This window comes from Notechis scutatus, chromosome 1 (genome assembly GCF_049901735.1).
Source record: "Notechis scutatus isolate UNSWTSFEM ecotype Mainland chromosome 1, rNotScu1.2, whole genome shotgun sequence".
Taxonomy (NCBI): domain Eukaryota; kingdom Metazoa; phylum Chordata; class Lepidosauria; order Squamata; family Elapidae; genus Notechis; species Notechis scutatus.
The window spans coordinates 124,068,075-124,088,326 of record NC_142009.1 but is presented as its reverse complement, the minus strand read 5'-3'; the positions used below and the strand labels follow the sequence as shown (position 1 = coordinate 124,088,326).

Below are 20,252 nucleotides of genomic sequence, written 5' to 3'. Positions count from 1 at the left end.
CAAGGGCTGCATAAAGCATTTGTTCCCTCCACCTCCAGAACCGCAAACCTGGAGTAGAATCTCGGGAGTTGCGTGTTGTCCTGGGAAGCAAAGAGATCCACAGCTAGCACTCTGAAGCACTCTGACAGCTCCTGAAACAAAGTGGGGTGCAAACGCCACTCTGCATGGTCAATGGTGGCTCTGCTAAGCCAGTCAGTCTCAACATTGGCCACGCCTGTAATGTGCTTAGCTCTGAGTGATACCTGGTGTCTCTCTGCCCATAAGCAGAGTTGTTCTGCCTGTAGCTCAGTGGCCGTGAATGTGTCCCATCTTGGCGGTTAATGTGTGCCTTGGTTGACACATTGTCAGTCAAAACCAGGATGCCGTTTTCTGAGACAGCATTCTCTAAGTGTCTCAGGGCCAGATGGACCATTCTAAGCTCTAGCCAATTAATATTATGGCCTAAATCTGCCTGGGAACATAGTCCCTGGACCATCCTGGATTGAATATGGGCACCCCAGCCATAAAGACTGGCATCCGTGGTCAGTGCTAACCTGTCAGAGTCCTTGAATAAGAGTCCCAGGGAAAGGGCCTCAGATGATCGCCATCGTAAGGAGCTAAAGACCTGTGGAGACAATCTGACATGTAGAAGGGAACAACTCCTACCTGTCTTCTGATAGGGGAGAAGAAACCATTGGAGCGGCCTGGCATGCAATCTAGCCCAGGGCACAATATTAATGCATGATATCATTTTCCCCAGGAGCTTGGAAAGCATAGCCAGGGATACCTTATGTTTAGATTTTACTTGCCCAATTAACTCCCTGATACTCTCCTGACATTCCTGGGATACGGACACTTTGCATGAAATGGTATCACAGTTCCTGGATGGAGTAGAGAATTGGTGGGAATGAAGTGGCTTTTGGCCTTGTTGACAGAGAAGCCATGCTCCTGGAGCACCTGAATGGTGATTTCCAAATTCTCTGTTGCTCAAGATGGGGAGGATGACTGGACCAATATGTCATCCAGGTAACACTGGACTCTTACTGGGAGGGCCCTAAGATGGGCTGCCAGGCTGCCAACAGTTTTGTAAATGTCCTGGGGGCTGAAGAAAGCCCAAAGGGCAAGGCCCTATATTGATAATGCCTCCCATTATAGCAGAACCTGAGGAATTGTCTATGGGCTGGAAGAATGGGGACATGAAGGTAGGCCTCTGTCAAATCTATGGAGGTCAGGAAATCCCCTTCCCTAATTCCCTCCAGAATTGACTGGAGAGAATGCATTTTAAACCGCCTGCATTTCACCCAGCGGTTAAGATTCTTCAAGTCCAGAATTGCCCTCCATTCCCCTGAGGCTTTAGGGATTACAAACAAGATGGAATAAAATCCCATGCCCTGTTGGTCCACAGGCACTGGCTGAATAGCCTGGATTTCCAGCAGGTGTTTAATAGCTGTTTCCATTAGGACCTTTCTCTCTGTGTTCTTGGAGACAGGATAGCAAATAAAAAATCTCAGGGGTATAGAGAGGAACTCCCTCCGCCCCTCGGAAGGGCTGCTTAGCGTTGAACAGGCGAGTTCTACCTGTCCTGTCCTGGGCTTGATCCTGTCTGGGGACAAAAGGCCTCTGGGGCCTAGAAAACCCCCCTCCTGCTTCTGGAGCCCTATAGTAGGGACATCTGAAATAGGGTGTTGATTTGAATTCACCCCTTCTAGATCTGGAAGTTAAGATCTTCCTCTTGTCTTTGGAGTCCACCAGCACCTTGTCCAGGGCTTCTCCAAACAATTTCTCCCCCTTAAAGGGGGCAGTGGCCAGCCTCCACTTATGTCTCAAGTCAGCCTGCCATTGTCTTAGCCAGAGCAAGCAGTTAGAGGTTACAGTTCCCCCATTGCCCTAAAAGTGAATCTGGCCGCACTGAGGGTGGCATCACCTGAAAATTCCACTGCTGCTAACAGTTTGTTTATATGCTGGTGTGACCTGACATCGTCCAGTGGAATTTCTCCTGCAGCTCTTGAAGCCAGATGAGAGAGGCCCTGTTAAAAAAGGATGCGGCCGTGGAGGCCCTCACTGCTCATGCTGCTGATAGGTGCATTTTCTGCAACGTTTGTTCAGCCCTCTTGCCCTCTGCCTTCAGCGAGTCCTCAGGCTCCCCAGAATATTAGTGTTGGCTTGTAGGGCCACAACTGGGGCGTCCACAGTGGGCACTTTCAGGGCCTTGAAGAGATCAGCCGCCACATTGAACATTTTTCTGTCCAGGGAGGAAGGGCTTGGACCCAACCCAAGGGACGACCACTGCCTTTGGATGACTATGGTAAACATTCTTGGCGCAGGGATAACATCTGCTGTAACAGTTTTTTCAGAAACAATGGGTCATTGGGGTCTTCTGAGGGGTCTGTAGGCTCCTTTGATTCAGGAACCAAGCCCCGCCCTGTGGCTTTCTTAGCCTTGAAGAGGAGCAACTTGAATATGGCCGGCTGGAATAGGCCTGGCATAGAGATTTGATCAGAATTATCCAGGCCTTCATCATCTGAGTAATTTCAGTCCATCATTTGGCCACTGTCAGATGGGATGGAGTGGGAGCTTTCAGAACAAGCATAGGACCCTGATTCAGAATGCAGGGCAAGATCAACCTCATAATGAAACCTGTGTCTCCTACTATGTCTTGATGATGAAATTGATGCCTCTGAAGCGCCTGATCTGTTTCAAGGCTGCTGACACCCCTTCTTTTACTTCCTCAAGAGCCTGCATATTAATTTGGAATTCAGGATCTTTTTCCCTGACTGGTCTAATTCCAGCTGACATGGGAGTAAACGTGGCCTCAGGGGCCAGTCTGGGTCTGTGGGCTGGAACTGGCAGTTGCCCTGTTGCTGGGCAGACTGAAAAGAAATTGCTTATCTCAGAGACTTTAAGGCAGTAGTCCCCAACCTTTTTTGTACCAGGGACCAGTTTCACGCAGTAACACTTTTACAAGGACCGGGTAGGGGCGTGAAGGTTCCAATAACAGTAAATAAATAAGTGATGAACCCGTAACTTACCCTTTCCAAAAAAACTCTCCAGTGAACTCTGTTTCTGGCTCATTTTGCGAGGGCTAGCTTGCATTGCTGATGCAAGATAAATACGCGCCAAAGAGTCAAGCGCGGAAGTTAGGCGAGGGCAGAAGTGGTTGTCTTTCAAAATAAGACACCCGGAAGCAAAAACATATTTTTATATATATTTTAATCATGATTATTCATTCGTTGCGGCCCGGTACAAAATGATCCACAGACCAGTACCGGTCTGGGGCCCGGTGGTTGGGGACCCCTGCTTTAAGGGACTCTTGCAGCAATTCTTGCTCTTCAGCTTCCCCTGTGGCCATTTCTGTTACGACACTCCTGTCAGTATGTGGCTGCCTATCTCCTCTTAATAACGGTTGCTCCTCATTTAGGTGGGAAACTGTGCGGAGCGCCATTTCTGCAGTATTTTGGGCCGTTTCTTTTCCTCTCGCCCACAACTTGTCCAGAGCCTAGTCTCTACAGTGCTCGGCCTGCTCAGCTGCCTTGGAGCTCTTTCGAGCCCCTGCAGGCTTGTCCCTTGGCTTGGGGCTGCTAGATGAAGACAACTGATCTGGGGCTGCTGGGCGGAGTGAGTGTGACAGTCTGAGAGCCGTATCCTCCACACTCTTGATTGTGCAGCTAGTGTTCTGTGATAATTCTGCCATTTTCTATTCCAATATTTTAAACAGTATTCTCCACAACTTTTATCTATGGCTTACCTGGCTCTGTTCTAGCCCAAATACTATTCTAGTTATCAGATATTTATCGGCGTATAACACGCACAGGCGTATAACACGCATCTTCATTTTAAGAGGGAAATTTCAGGAAAAATTAAATTTCTAAATAAAAACTTTGAAGCAAAATAAGGGTAGCTCAGAACTTTTTTTTTTATTAATGTTATTACCACTTATAAGGTAAATCAGTGGTCCCCAACCTTTTTTGTACCAGGGACCGGTTTCAAGCAGAAAATTTTTGCAAGGACCGGGGGAGAGAAGAGAAGGAGCGCTCTTTCTCGCTGCCCACCATCCAAGGAAGAAACTGCTTCAAAGAGCGGGGCTTTTCCTGTCGCCGCTATTCCGAAGCGCCGTTTCACCCCACTCCCACCGCGCGCGCTTCAATCCACAGTGTCCCATTTTCAGCCAGCCTGCCTGCCTGCCTTAGTTTCTGGTTGTTTGGGAGCAGCTTCGGCTGAGAATAATAACTATTCGCCTCTTTTACTCAGCCGAAGCTGTTCTGATTCAACCATTAACGAAGGCAGGCAGGCAGGCAGAACGGAGCACTGCGGGCGGGCGGGCGGGCGGACGGGGTGGGGGTGGGGAGAAACGGGCGCTTCAGGGAAGCTGCAAGACAGGAAAAGCCCCCGCTTTCTTTGAAGCAGTTTCTTCCTGTGCTGGTGGAGGAGCGAGAGAGCGACTGAGAGAGCTGACCCAGAGAAGGACAGGCTTCGGTTGCTTCCTCCCTCCCCTTCTTTCATTTGTGTCCTGATCCCCCGATCCCAGCAGCATTCACCGGCAGAAGAAAGCCGCCATTTTTTTAAAAAAAAAAAATTCTTTGCGGCCCGGTAGAGAGTGCTCCACGGCCCGTGTATCGTCCGCGCCCAGTGGTTGAGGACCCTGAGGTAAATAATGCAAAATAATGCCCTCTGCTGCACCGCCCGCCTCCGCCGCACCGCTGCCTCCGCCGCACCGCCGCACCGCCCGGCCTCCGCCGCACCGCCCGGCCTCCGCTGGCTTAACATTACATCGGCGATAACACGCATACATGATTTGCCCCTATTTTCAGGGGGAAAAAGTGCGCGTGTTATACGCCGATAAATACGGTACTTTATTTGTTATGGAAAGGTTTTTCCTCCTTCGTTTGGTGTCTTCTGCCCCTTTAACGCTGCCATGGTAAACCAAGGCATCTGCGGTGGCCATTTCAAGCCACGGAGAGCCTTCCCAAACCAAATGTGGAGAAACTGTGTGGATGGTATATCTACACACCTCCTGCTAAAATCACGTTGTAAATCAGCCCTCAGCTGATCCGATATCCAACAGCCTGGGCCAAAGCCCTGACCGCGCTGTCTTTGACAGCTGTGAAACGAGTAGACCGGTTCTTAGTTGAGATAGTTTTCAGGATTGGTGATTTTTTTCTCCAATTTTCTAATTAAACTGGTTTAAATTTAGATCTTTTTAGGAGCAGAAATTAACACATCATCCAGCAAGCTGACTGAGTCAATTTCTGGGACAACCCTAGCAAACAGGAGGAGTGTCTTCAAAGACTTGACAGACTCAGTTCAGTCAGCAAGAGGTGACTGATTACCCAATCCTGAATGCTATCTCCACCACAATGGAGAAGAAAATATATGTACATTTTTATGTTAAAACATACCTCTCCTTTGACTTACCTTCTTTGGCTTAAATGACATAAGTGAATGGAGGGACAAATCACTCATCATCAAACTGTGTCTCCTTTGGTTGGCATTCTGAATAAACTCAAGTGAAGCTATGAGGACAATTGGAAATTATTCCAGCACTTAAAAATCACATTACTGATCAGTCAGAATATTGAGACTTCTATAAGTAAAGTGTTAACAGAACATGGGCAGGATACTGAATGAATAATTTGGTTTTGGAGATTGTTTTTCATGTTGGAAACAGGCTGAGAATATTAGTATACATTCTGCTTATAATGAGAATTCCTTATGAATGGTTAGTTAAAAGTAGAATGGATATGTCAGGAAAAAGGATTGCAGGGCTACAACATCTGTACTGAAAAATCTTGATGATCACTAGATGTAAGAAAAATTACAAAGAAAACTTTAATTTTCTACCATCTAATGGTTATCCATATTTCTGCAATCATTTACAGTTTTCAGCGTACTTTTTTTTTTTACAAATAAATGGAAAACAGATGTTAGGGCAATATATTGTAATACAGGATAATAAGAACTAATAATTTTAGATATAATGCAGGTATTGTCTGTTTGTGACCCAGAGACTGAAGATACACTTTCAAGTTCATAATCATCTCCTTTTTCCTTCAGCCTTCTTTCTTCGCTTTCTTTAATGAGCTTCAGATTTTTTTCTTAAATGTATCAAAAAAAAATCTCTCTCTCCACCCCACCCCTCTCTCACACAAATAGGAAAATATGTAAAACAAAGCACAATTGTCTAGTCTGATTGTGCTTATAACTTTAATTTAGCCATCTAGAATATATTGGGCCGTGTATCGCCTTTAGATACTGAGTTCAAAATTCAGTTTCCTATGGACCTTTGAGATTTTCTTTACAGATAATCCTGTCAAAGAATAGTTGATTGTTGGACTGGAGGGGAGGGGGAGAAGTTCTTTCTAATTAAGTAGTGGGGGAGCCTTGTTTCAAGAGAGCTGGTGATACAGTCAGAATAATGGTAGTGTTTAGAGAAGACACTGCCATTATGGGAGACATGGAAGGAAAGAAGAGAAGAGGACAATCTGCAGCTATGTAGATAGACTTAATTATTGTAGCAATGGGTATAACTATTAGAAGTCTTGAACGACCAGGCTGGGTCCATTTTATGTGATAAGTAGAGTCTGTCAATGTCACTGCAATGATAAATGGCATGATCCATAGTCATTATTATTCTGGTCTTCCTGTCTATGTCTTTTAGTTCATCTATGTATCTAATGCTGTGGGGCAATTTTCTTTCTGCTCAGGTGGAAAGAGCTTTATTCCAAGTAGATAGTGTTGGACTGCATCATCTACCATACCAGTTAGCAATTTGAAAGTTGTTGGTAAGCAGGTTAATTATTTATTTAGCATATGGTATTTGTACATTGAGTAGCAGGGAATCTACAATGTTATTACAGAGTAATTTGGCTGCCTAAGATTGTTAGTTCTCACTATCCATGGTGCACATCAACTAGTTCCACAAGCAGAATGGCTAATTATATTCTGTGGAATGTTGGTGTATTTGCCTCACATTCTGGCACCAGTTGGTTTCTTGCTGCCACATGAAGTGTTGTTAACTTCCCACTTGAGTGCTACTTTCATTTTGTATGTTTTTGAACTGCTAAATTCACAGAAGCTGAAGCGAGTGATGGCACCCCACTCCATCACTCAGTGCTAGGGCCCAAACTGCTAGAGTACAGAGAGCCAACCATTTGTGGTTGGAAAATCCAGTTGTCTTTAAGCTGCTGAGCCACCATAAGCAGCCTGTAGTTGCCTGGTGCTGTCCCTTTTGCTGACTATTTCATTATCAGATTGGTCTTGCCATATGTTAGCCACTTTTCAATTTCATCTCTTTGCAGTATGTACTTAAACTGCTTGGCAACCAGTGAGTGTAGATCAGTTAGATGTTTCAACCAAAAACCATGCAGTTCATCTTCACCTGTGGCTGACCAATTTTTGATCTTTGCTTTTTTTTCTCCACCATTTCTGCTGCTATGACAAGTTCTTTCATTTCAGTTTCTTTTTTATTCTTACTCACCTCCTTTAGCCAAGTTGCATTGTTCTGTCTCTTCTACATGTTAGTCTTAGTCTGTGTACAGCTCAACATGCAGATAAACCCATCGATCTATATATGTAAAAAGCCAAGTACCGCTCAATCATCACAAAATCTCCAGAACTGTAAAGCTTACAAACTTGAAATTTGGCATATATGTTCCTCTTGACTTCTAGGTGTTCGCTAAGAAAGGATTTTTTGAAATGATAATCAGATCATTACTATTTCTTAATACAGTAATTAACACACTCTGATGCTAAGGAGTTCTACTCCCCCTACCCACCTGAAAAGAACTCTGTTCCAACTGCCAGTTGCCTTTTATTAACACGCTCTGATGCTAAGGAGTTAGACATTCTACTCCCTCTCCCTACATGAAAAGAACTCTGTTCCAACTGCCAGGTACCTCACGTTCTGTTTCCTCAGTCCAAACTGGCAGACATTCCAGTCCTTCACTCAGGAGCGGTCTGGGGCTCTTCACCAAAATGTCTATACCTTCAACCTATGGTACTGCTTCCAAACTCAAGGCGGCAGTTTCAATCACTGACCACCACTGAGCCAACGGATTGTGAACTGAATTTCTCCTGAATAGTGTCCCAGCCCCAACTCACTTCTTACACTGACCTCAGTTCAGATTAATCTCTTCCTTCCACTGTAACACCAGTTAAAGGGAAAAGAGGGGGAAAACGCAGGAAAAGATTTACAGATGCGATTAGGAAAACACAAGTGAAGCTGCAAAAAAGTATTGTCAAAGTAATCCCGAAATCAATAGAGGTTGTAAAAAAGTATGCATCTAATAACCCCTACGTTAATCAGGCAGCTACAATTAAATACAGTAAAAAGATATCACAAATCAGATCAATGCCTTGGACTAATAAGTATTTGTCTGGTTTTAAATATGAACCTCAGATTGATTACTCCAGGGAAAAAGTTGTTGATCTTGGACCTCGGTTACCCTGTGCCTGGTGCCGTGCCCTGAAGTGGCAGGATGAGACTCCTGGGATGTGCTGCATGGCGATAAAGTCCAGCTCCCTCTCCTTGAGCCCTACCCTGAACCCTTACACAGTCTTCTCATCTACCAGTATCCAATGACTTCCTTCCGGTCCTAATTTTTGGCCAGCAACAGATTGATCAAGAATGTTTGCTTAAGCCCTTTAATCCCACCAGCACCCCTGGCTTTTTGGTCTATGTAGCCAGGTTAATAACTTGCATAGCATAGATTTTCAATTCCTCCCTCGGATGAATTGCTCAGGACATCCCTGTAAACAACATTCCTGGTTTTGCTCTCTGGCTGGATGATGACCAGGCTGTCAGGTGAACTGACTCTGGAGCATGCCACATACAACTGGCCATGGGAGAAACAATCACTCCTCAAATGCACACCAGCCACTTTCAAAGTCTGTCTGTGCCTTATTGATGGTAACGGTGACCACACCTTAATGGGAAATTGTAGTCATTTGAACTCGAAGTGGTAGTCTGATGGGATCAGAGGATCTGGGGGATGAAAACAGTTTTCCCCTGATTGATGCCTGTGAAAATCGTGACTTTGATTACGTGTTTGTACAGAGTCTTCAGCTGAAGCCTGGTGCCATTGCACAGTTTCAAGCTTTAAGTTTATAGTTTTGTAGCGAAGCATGAGTATCCAGCTAATCCTCCAATAAAACAGACCATGTGCATAGGTCTGAATGCTGTATTGAAAGAACGGGATATAGTGAAACTGGGGAAAATAGGAATACATACAATGAAAACTAAATACAAGATAGACAGTATTAAGTTACTGCTGAACATAACAATTAATAAATACAAGCAATTTAAATCTCAGCAGGGATGCTCTGTGTGGGATGTAGATTTGTCCTTGGATGACCATGTGCTTCTGCCTTCTCCAAATGCTAAAGGAAATGGAGTCTGCCTTTCCAGCGTGCACTTGTTTGAGAGTGCGGACTGATGAGTAAAGGGGTTGGGTCAGCTTCAAAACAATATAGATTGGTGTTTGTCTCTCTGGCCACTAGATGGGGCTGGAGAGCAACAACAGTATATAAAGATCATACTGTATGTTGAGCCATGACATGTGTTCTTATAGTATTTCTTTGGGTTATCCTATATCTGCACTCAGAACTGCACTGTGTCTTCCTTATCAAGTGTTGATTGAACTGCAATCTCTCCTTTGATGGATTGTAGGAATGTTTCTGATTGGATTGAAATTGGAGTGTATGGTTGTAGTGTGGAATTTGAACTTCATGTCTGGTGATCTTCTTGGCTATAGCTATTATTTGCTGCTTTATTATTTCTAATGCTTCCTTAATCTTCCTTGTGTCTAGGTGATATTTCTTGATCTAGTATTTGTTAACGTTGTTGTTAATTGAAGAGTTGTAAAATATGATGTCACACAACTGCATCTCTTAGCCATAGCAATCCAGCCAGTCCTGGTTGTCCTTCTTTGGGTTAAGCAGAAAGCAGAGGGAGTCCCAAAAATGGAGTACAGGTGTCTTTGAAGTTTAGATGTCATAATTCACTGAAATATATTAAAAACAAGTCGAGTAGAATCACATTAGTACTATCTCGTATTTGAAGATTGTATTTGAAAAGAAACCTGAGTTTCTTAAATTACATATCCAATAGCATTTTGTCCAATCAAAACTAGCCATGTTGAAAGAGACAATAATTTAAGCTGATGAATAACTTCTCAGCAGAAATTAACAGGCAGAATATTAGAAGATTTTTCAACACATTTGCCTTTGGAACAATTTAGCCAAGCATATCAAGAAAAGCCATCTAAATTTTATATCTAATGCCACAAGAGTGCATTCTATCTAAAATCTCTTATTTTATGGCTAATGATATAGCCTAATTATGGGACATCCTTGGCTCTTCCATTTCCCTGGTATAGAATTCTGTAGAATTTGAAAATCTCAGAAATACTTATGGAAAAATTCAGAAAAAAAAATTTCTTCACTTTTTTTTTGCATGACTCATATGCAAATCTATGAACTAACTGCCTCTCAGTATGATTATTTCATGTTTGTTCAATACACATGGCATCCCATCTTTGTATATGTTATATTTGATAAAATATTTTTGAATAGGTACACTTGGGAATTCTTGGGAATAACTTTGGAATTTGTCTAGCAAAACCAGCTCTTGCGTTCTGTGAAACAAAAGTACGGTCTAACCTCAGTACCACTCTGTTATGGTGGAAAATGCATAGGTCTGCCCGAACATAGAGCACTGCCAGCTCGAGAACACTTCTAGCCGATGTGATAGCTACCAAGAAGGCTACCTGGATTGTGAGGAACCTCAGGTCAATGGATCTCAATGGCTCAAAGGGAGCCCCCGGAAGAGTCTGCAGGACTTTTGACAGATCCCATGTAGGATACCTGTAGACTACAGGCAGATGCAAGTTCATCACTCCCTCGAGGAACCTAGGAACCAAGGGATGTTGGGAAAGAGATCCCAAAGTATCAGCAGATAAAACTGAGGACAAAGCACCACCTGCCTACAAAGAATGCTGGGCGAGAGCCCTCTGTCCAGTCCGTCCTGGAGGAATTTCAGAACAACGCTTATAGGAGCCGAAGTGGCTGAATGTTTAGTCTTAGTACACCATAGGCAAAAGGACCTCCAAGTAGCATCATATATGCGGTTAGTTGATAGTCTCCTAGAGGCCTGGATCGTAGCAATTACCTTGGAAGATAAACTGTCCTTGGCTAGAGATCCCCACTCAATCGTCAGACGGCCAGCTGGAGCCACTGGGGCTCCAAATGGAGCAGGGCCCCCTGGCTGAAGGAAATCTTGTTGGAGGGAATCCTCCAAAGTTGAGTCACCGATAGATTCACCAGATCTGCAAACCAGGGATCTCTGGGCCAATGAGGGGCCAGGAGCAAAATCTCCACCTTTTTCGATAACATCTTCCTGATTACAGCCAGAATGAGAGGAAGAAGCGGAAAGGCATACAGGAGACCCCATGGCCACTGGCTCCGAACGGCATTGATCCCTTCTGCCCCCGGAAAACCTGGTGAAGTACTTGGGCAGTTAGGGTTTGGACTGGAGAAGCAAGCAAGTCCACGTCTAGTGTTCCAAAAATCTCTGTCATTTCTCTGAATAAGTCTGGATGGAGATGCCATTCCAAGTGGTCTATTTTGGCTCTGCTGAGCCAATTGGCTTGTATGTTGTCGACTCCCCGAAATATGCTCTGCCCTAAGGGACAGCAAGTACTTCTCCGCCCAAAGACCTAACTTCTTTGCTTCCTGCATGAGATTCTTGGATCCGGTTTCCCTTTGACATTTGATGTGAGCCTTTGCAGCCACATTGTCCATCAGTATCAGGACATGAGTCCCTGCTACTCTGTCCTAAAACTGCCTGAGGGCCAAGTGAATGACCCTGAGCTCTAGCCGATTGATTGTTCGAGTACTTTCCAACTGAGACCACTGACCCTGCGCCATCTCTAATTATAGGTGCGCTCCCCAATCATAAAGGCTGGCATCGGTGATAATAATCATGTGGCTGGGCTCCTTGAAAAGTTGTCCCCTGATGATGGCTGGGGACCTGACACCACCAGAAGGCTCGGATAACCAAGAGAGGGACTAGGACTTTGATTGATGAATGGCTCCTGCCTGACCTCTAATAGGGTAGGAGGAAACACTATAGCGACCTGGCATATAGTCAAGCCCATGGATGAGGGCTTTACAAGATACCATCTTGCCCAGGAGCTGCAACAGTAGAGATGGGCACTGTACGTTGTCATCGAATCTGCTTTGCTAAGGACTGCAAACTCACTTGTCGGTCTGAAGACAGAGAAACTTCGCAGGAGACCGTGTCTATGACCGCCCCCAGATGGAGAAGACAGGTGGTTGGAAGCAGATGACTCTTCTTGATATTTATTGAAAATCCATGCCACTGCAGCACTTGTAAAGTAAGTTGAAGGTCTCTTCTGGCAGTGAGGTCCGAGGACGATTGAATTAATATATCGTCCAGGTAACAGTGAACTCTCACTGGCAGGGCTCGTAAATAAGCTGCCAAAGCCACCAATATTTTTGTAAATAACCTGGGGGCTGAAGAAAGCCTGAATGGCAGAGTCCGATACTGGTAATGCTGTCTGTTGTAATGGAATTGGAGAAATTTGCGATGGTAAGGCCAAATTGGCATATGGAGGTATGCCTCCATCAGATCTATTGATGTGAGGATGTCGCCCTCCTGAACACTCTCTAGGAGAGAGAGCAACTGCATTTTGAAATGCCGATAAAGGATATAGTTGTTCAGATGTTTGAGGTCCAGGATTGCCCTCCAACCCCCCGAGGTCTTAGGGATGACAAATAGCCAGGAATAGAATCCCTGTCCTTGCTGACCCTCTGGTACTGCCGGGATAGCTTGGATATCCACTAAGTGTTGAATGGCAGTTTCCATGAGGACCCTCCTGGCCTTGTCCCGAGAGATGGGACAGTATGTAAAGAACCTCGGAGGAGAGGAAAGGACAGGAATTTGAGACAAAGGACTCACAGTCTGCAAAACCCAGGTGTCAGGTGTTATATTCTCCCCGAGAAGCAACGATGGACAGGCGGCTTCCGATGGTGGGATTAGACATGCAGTCACTTGGAATGTCGGAAATGATGACCCCCTCCACCTCAAAAGGGCCACTTGCCCTGGGATAGTGGTAGTTGTCTACCTCAATCTCCGGCTGCTGCTCTTACCAGGCTGGAAAGGTCTTCTGAAAGCGTGAAAATCTGGATCCAGAATCTTGGTGAAAGGAAGAGGGACAGAAGTATGGAGCCGGTCTAATCTCAGACTTCTTGAAGATGGAAGGGAGTATCTTTCTCTTGTCCCTGGTCTTCACCAGGAAGGGCTCCAGGGAATCTCTGAAGAGCTTGTCCCCCTTTAGCGGGGCTGAAGCCACCTTCTGTTTCCTCCTAGAGTCTGCCTGCTAGTTGTGGAACCATAACAATCTCTGCACTGTCACTGAGGATGCCATTGCTTTGGTAGCAAACTTGGCAGAATTAAGTGTAGTGTCCACTGTAAATTCAGTGACAGCAATGATTTTATTTAAATCTTGATGTGTCCAGATATCCCCTGCTGATATATGTTCTTGTAATTGTCTTAGCCAACAGAGTGAAGCCCGCGTGAAGAATGAGGCCACAATCGAGGCCCAGACTGCCTAGGCAGCTTCCTGGTGGGTCCTCTGCAGGATCTCTCAGACTGCTTGACATCCCCTTACAGCCAGGGGTGGGTTTCTATCAGTTCTGTCCACCTCTGTAGAACCAGTAGCTCTGAAGAGCAGCAGACATAGAACTGGTTCTATGTCTGCTGATGTTTTTGTCCACCCACCCACCCGGGCTCTTATCTGATCTTTATTTCCTGATTTTTCAACTTCAGCTGCCGAACGAGGCACAGCTGCAGTTAAAAAAGCAGGAAAAGAGGGCTGTTTCAAAGGCTGCTTCTCTGCACGCAGCCTGCTGATGACGATTTACAGGCGCGTGGCTCCCAGCGTGCAGGGAAGCTTGCAAATCCCAAACCAGTAATTAACCCTGTCGTATCCCACCCCTGCTTACAGCACATCCTCTGGCTGTGTGGGAGTCCCTGAAGTCCATGCTGAACTAGCCACAGGGGGATCAACAGTGGACATTTGTAAGGCCTTAGCCAAATCCAGGCCCAATGATAAAATCTTTTTTCTTGCTAGTAGGGCTAGGACTAGTACCTGGAGAGGTGCGTTGTTTAAGCACCATATCAAGAAAAAGTTTGGGTGATGGTAACACCTCTGTTTGAATAGAAGGCTGCAGAAAAAGGGAATCTCCCTGGAACTGTACGTCTGGGGGAGGTGCTATAGTAGCCTCATCCGGTGCTAGTTGAGCAGTGTTCTTTGCCTTATACAAGAGGGATTTAAACAATGTGGGCTAAAATAAACCAGTGAACATTGGCTGTTCAGGCTCCATGCCTTCATCTTCAGACAAATTAGAATTCCTCACATCCCCTTCCTCCTCTTCTGAACCAAAATAATAGCTGTGTTCGGACAATATGGAGGGAATCTTGTAAACCACCAGAATGGGGTGACTGTTGGCCCCGCCCCTCTCTCTGTTCCAGGCCCTCCATATTCTCTACTTTCTCCTCAGCCTTGTTTTTTTTTCTTAGCAATGGCCTTGGCTTTAATCTTGGCCACCTCCTTCTGAGCTGATGACTGGGTTTTTGCCCATCTCCTGTTCGTAGATGAGGCCTGCAAAATGCTAGGGGACAGGGCCTCTTCGTAACCTGATTCTGCCGACAGGACTCTTGTGCCCTCCATTTTGAATTCCACTAGCTCAAGGTTTTAATCGGCTGTCTTCTCTTCATCTCCCCCAAATAAGGCCAGGTGAGCGGAACAATCCCGCTGTGAGGCCTTTGTATTTAGCCCTTTTGACAGAAGGGCGGGAGACCAGAAAACATTTCTTGTGCCACTTTTGCCACCAAATTTGGCCAGCTGATTGGCGCTAAGCCACTGTGAGGCTTCCCTGTGGCACAGGGCTCCTTGCACCATTTGCCTGGGAATTAACCTGCCTGTGAGCAATCCACCCCAAACACTGTCAGCCTGGGCTTGCCAGATCATTTACAGTTCAATGGCCTCAACACCAGGAGCCAAAGATCCGGTCCTGAAATCACTTCTGGGGGGGAAGGGAAGAGCCTTTCCCAGCCCCATTTGTTGTGGCATTGGCTCTACCGGATTACTGGGAACAAACTTGAAGTACAGCGCTGATGAAACTATAAAAATCTTTAAATTGAGTCTCAAGTTCATTTTAATGCTATGCGAGAGCCAAAACACATCCAGCTCTGATGAGGGACTGAGTCAGAAGCTGGGTAACCATGGCAACAGAGGTGGGTCTAAATAGCTTGGCAGACTCAGTCCCAAGACAAAGGAGGTGGAGTTTTCCCTAACCTGGACTCTCGCAGCAGTCTAATGGAGAATAGCAGATTTACATAGGCTAAACAATTTACCTGATAATCATATTTAAAAAAAAAATAGTATGAAGACCCTCAGTAACCACTGTTAATTACTCTTAAGTAACAATCATGACATCACCTGAATTTTGCCTTTAGCCATCTGTGGGGACAGCTGAAGTTGCCTTTAGTTCTGCTGTGCTTTCCTGCTCACATGCACACACAGACCACAGATGTTAGAAGTCTTTATTAAGGCTTCCAAGCCTGAATTCGTATTCCCCAGCAATTCCCTGTGCCTGCACCAGGTGAACCCCAATGAGTTCCATAGGCTACTCAAATGAAACCAACACTGGTTCTCAAGGCAAAGGCAAGTCCAGTCCCCAGGGCAAAGGCAATTCCCCAAGGCAAAGGCAAGTCCACTAGGCAAAGGCAAGGCAAGGTAAAGCAAAGGCAAATCCACAGAATAAAGACAAATTCACAAAAGCAAGGCAAGGCCACAGTTGAAGAGACATGATCCAAAGTTCAAGGCAAGAACACAGCAAGAAAACAGACAGGTTGCTCCCAGCATCATTTCATTCCATTTGCTGAGCTAAATAACTGCTTCCTAATGCAACTCATTTATGGGTGAGGCTACTTCCTCATGAGTAGCCTGGCTGACTTTAGTTGTGCCTGCTTCTTCTCAGCCCTATGTGCTCTTGGATGTAGAGGAGGAGGTGGTTCTTCTTGGTCTCCACTGACCAGCTGCAGCTATGTGTCCTTTTCATTCAAAGCCTCTGGGCTTCCTGGGTGCAGCTGAGCCTCTCCTATCTCTAAATCAGCCAATTTCTCATCAGATTGCTAGCCCTGTGCTTAGTCCCTCCAATCCTGGCTTGTAGCCCTCAGCTGCCATCACATCCTCCTCTGAACCAACATCTGGAGCAGCATCTGGGGAAGCATCTGGGAGAGTCATCACATCTGATGTAAAAGTGATGTTATAATGGCCCTCTTCTTCCAATATAAACCTTGCTGTATGAAGAATTGATAGTGTTTCCAAGATAGTGTCAGTCTGTGCTCCCTCTAAATCCCAAGAAAGAAATACTCAGACTCCATGGTGTAGAGCAAAGTCATCCTTTTACTGGGAAATAAAGTTTCATCTGATATGGTTCCAAGCATAGAAGACACTGGTACATGTGCTGTTCTGGTTCCACTGTTATGTGTAGTGATGTTAAAATGAATGACTTTTTTTACAAACAACATAGGATTCAATCTGCACTTGTTCACTTAGAGCCTAACAGCCCCCAAATACTAGGTCAGGAGTTTCACCATATTCCTGGCACATCTTAGGGATGTACAATTGATTATTATCAGTGTATAGTGTTGTAGAGCGGCGGCAGATACGAGGCGGATGCAGGCTTGGTTTTTTAAAAGGCTTTATTCGCGTGAATAAAGGGTTGCCGCGGCTGCCGGGGCTAACTGGCAGTCAGCTGGCGGCAACAGCTGATGCCGTTTGACAGCTCCTTTTATAGCCAGCTGTCAAACGGCATCAGCCAATGGGAGCGGTCGGCGCTCCCGCCCAGATGGCGGACCGGAGTGAGGACTGCAGTCAGTCTGTGAATACAACATATAGTACATCCCAAAGTAATGGATGACTTCTCCCTTATTTCCATCAACTAGATTACCAACTCTGGAAGTAGCAGAATCACTACTTGCTCCCAACTTCAAACCCTTGTAAGTAGTCCAGGATACTTTGTTTAATAATACTGAAGGCCCCAAGAAACGTAAAAGAACAAAGAAGGGCACACTTCTCCAAGTGAGTCCCGAGACTGTCATCCGCCAGGGAAAATCAATGAAGTTTCTGTCCAATTATTGAGCCTTACCACATTTTCAACAATTTCCCTTAAAAAATTGCCGAAGAAGCAGATATAGAAGGTATCCAGCTTACACATGGTAGAACTAATACAATATGGTCATAAGCACATAACATCATACGATATTATTTAATTCACTTCCTCTTGACTTCATGCAGGTAATAGATGTGCTATGCTGCATGACCATAGCGGTAGGATCAACGCCATAGTTTGATATGCTAATATTTGTTTCTGCCATTTTCATTACCAATTCAAAGGCCCTTTTCCAGTCCATAGTCAATTCTTATGGATTGAGATTCTGCCTTTCTGAAAGTGGCTTTTTCTTCCTGGGTGTTTTGTTTGTGCAGAGGGGGCTGTATCCTGCATTGCAGCAGTCAGTGATGCATACAAATGGGTTGTTTGTCATGGGAGCAGGTATATGGTGGAGGGGAGAACAATCATGCATTGCAGCAGATTGCCTCCACCTGTCATAGCTAAAAACAATAGGAAGGTATGTGTGTGTGTGGAGGTTGTCTCCTGTTTCACTACTTTGTGCCATTCACCTGGTGAATTGAAAAAGGGATCAAGGAAACGCTGAACCTTCCCCAGAGCTAAAAAGGAATATATGGAATGGGCGTTGGTTCTTACCTGACACGCCATTTCTCTGGAGCCGTGAGGATCATCCAGAGAGTGGGAGGTGCTTCAGTCTACGTCGTTGATGGCTGAGCTCAATCACTGAGGAACGCTCCGCCCTCCATCACGTGGCTCTCTTGCGTTCCCCAGTTTGCGTGAAGACGAAGGTGAAGAGAAGGACGTTGCTCTGCTCTTCCTATGCTAAAGAGGTCATTGGCGAAACAAGGCCCCACCAGACGGTAATTAAAGGCAGGGCTGGATGATCCTCACGGCTCCAGAGAAATGGCGTGTCAGGTAAGAACCAACGCCCATTCTCCTGAGAGCCATTCGGATCATCCAGAGAGTGGGACATACCAAAGCTTGGCTGTCCTACGGGAGGGACCCCGTCTGGTCCTGCAATCTCCGAGGTTCCCTGAAGACTCGCTGGAGGACTCGCCTACCAAACGAAGCCTCCGCCGAGGCAAAGGTGTCAATCTTATAGTGTCTAATGAAAGGAGAGGGGATGCCCAAGTGGCTGCCCGACAAATATCAGAAATTGGAGCCTGGGTGGCCCAAGCCGCCGAGGTGGCTGCACTTCTGGTGGAGTGTGCTGTGATCCCCCTGGGTACCGGCAGTGCCTGGGACAAATAAGCCTTGAAATGGTAGCCCTAATCCAGCGGCCGATGGTTGACGGGGACACTTTGTGGCCTAAGGATTTGGGCTGGAAGGAAAGGAAGAGAGATTCTGACCTCCGGAAGGGTACGCTTAATGTAAATGCGTAGGGCCCGTCTTACGTCCAGTGAGTGCCAAAGCTTCTCCCTTTCCCGCGAGGGATTGGGACAGAAGTTCGGGAGTATGAGTTCTTGAGCCCTGTGAAAGGTCGAGTTAACCTTGGGCAGGAAGGTAGGGTCCGGTCGGAGGACCACCCTATCGGCATGGAATATGCAAAGGTCCTTCCTTACCGACAAGGCTGCTAACTCCGATAGCGTCGGGCCGAAGTAATAGCTACCAGGAATACCACTTTGAATGTGAGGAATTGGAGAGAGGCTTCCTGAGAGGCTCAAAGGGTTGCTTAGTCAGAGACACCAGGACCTTGTTAAGGTCCCAGGTAGGGTATCGGTGTATGGTTGGGGGACACAGGTTGGTGGCCCCCTGAGGAATGCCCGAATACGGGGTGGTGGGAAAGGGAACTCCGGGTTATCACAGTCAATGACTGTGGATAGCGCTGCGACCTGACGCCTCAGGGTGTTGGGGGAAAGCCCTTTCCTCAGGCCCTCTTGGAGGAACCCAAGACCTGAGCTATGGAAGGTGACAGCGGGTTGATCTGAGACCATGACACCACTTGCAGAATCCCTTCCAAGTGGCGTTGTATATGCGGGTTGTTGAAGGCCGCCTGGAAGCTAAAATGGTCTCAATAACTTGGTCAGAAAACCGTTCTTTCCTTAAGCGCTCCCGCTCAACCTCCAAACGGCTAACTGGAGCCACTGAGGGTCTGGGTGTTGGAGGGGCCCCTGGGAGAGGGATATCCTGGTCGGGGATTCTCCAGGGAGGGGCCACCGATAAGTTGCGGAGGTCCGCAAACCAGGGGCGCCTGGGCCAGAAGGGTGCTACTAGAATCAGCTCTGCCCTCTCGGAGATGAGCTTCTGGAGAACTCTGGGAACCAGGGCTAGAGGCGGAAGGCATAGAGGAGCCCTGTGGGCCAGGGGCAACGGAGGGCGTCGTGATTCTCGGCCCCGTGGGAGGGGTACCTGGAGAAAAACCTGGGGAGTTGCGTGTTGAGTGGGGAGGCGAAGAGGTCTACTAACGGGAGACCGAACATTCTGGACGCCTCCCTGAATAGTGACGGGTGGATGCGCCATTGGACTGGTCCACCGTGGTCCTGCTTAGCCAATCCGCTTGGGTGTTTGAGTCCCCTGAGATGTGTTCGGCTCTGAGGGAGAGGAGATTGCGCTCTGCCCAACGGCAGAGGCGTTCGCCTCCCTCATCAAGCGGATGGACTGTGTGCCCCCTGACAGTTGACGTGAGCCTTGGCGGTGACGTTGTCCGTGAGTATGAGGACATGCCGCCCGCGTACTTTGGGGAGGAAACTGCACAGGGCCAGGAAGATGGCGTGGAGCTCCAGCCAGTTTATACTGCACCCCCGTTCTACCTGAGACCATGTGCCCTGAGTTGAGAGCGAGAGGATGTGAGCGCCCCATCCGGACAGGCTGGCATCTGTGGTGAGGGTGAGGCGGTGGGGCTCCTTGATGAAGTGACCCTTGTTGATGGCGGGGCTGGTCCACCAGAGGAGAGATGCAAGGACTCTTGGAGGTACCTTGACTGTGGCCCTTGAGTTGCTTCTGCCGGTCCGCTGGAACGGGAGCAGGAACCATTGTAGGGGTCTAGCGTGTAAACGGGCCCATGGAACAATGGAGATACAAGAAACCATTTTACCCAGTAATTTGGATAATTCTAA

General features: G+C 46.6%; 1 pseudogene; it reads right to left on the bottom strand.

Moving 5' to 3' along the window:
• Window positions 1–1,866: 1,866 nt before the first annotated feature.
• Window positions 1,867–3,670, bottom strand: LOC148132972 (uncharacterized; annotated as a pseudogene).
• Between the last annotated feature and the right edge of the window lie 16,582 nt (window positions 3,671–20,252).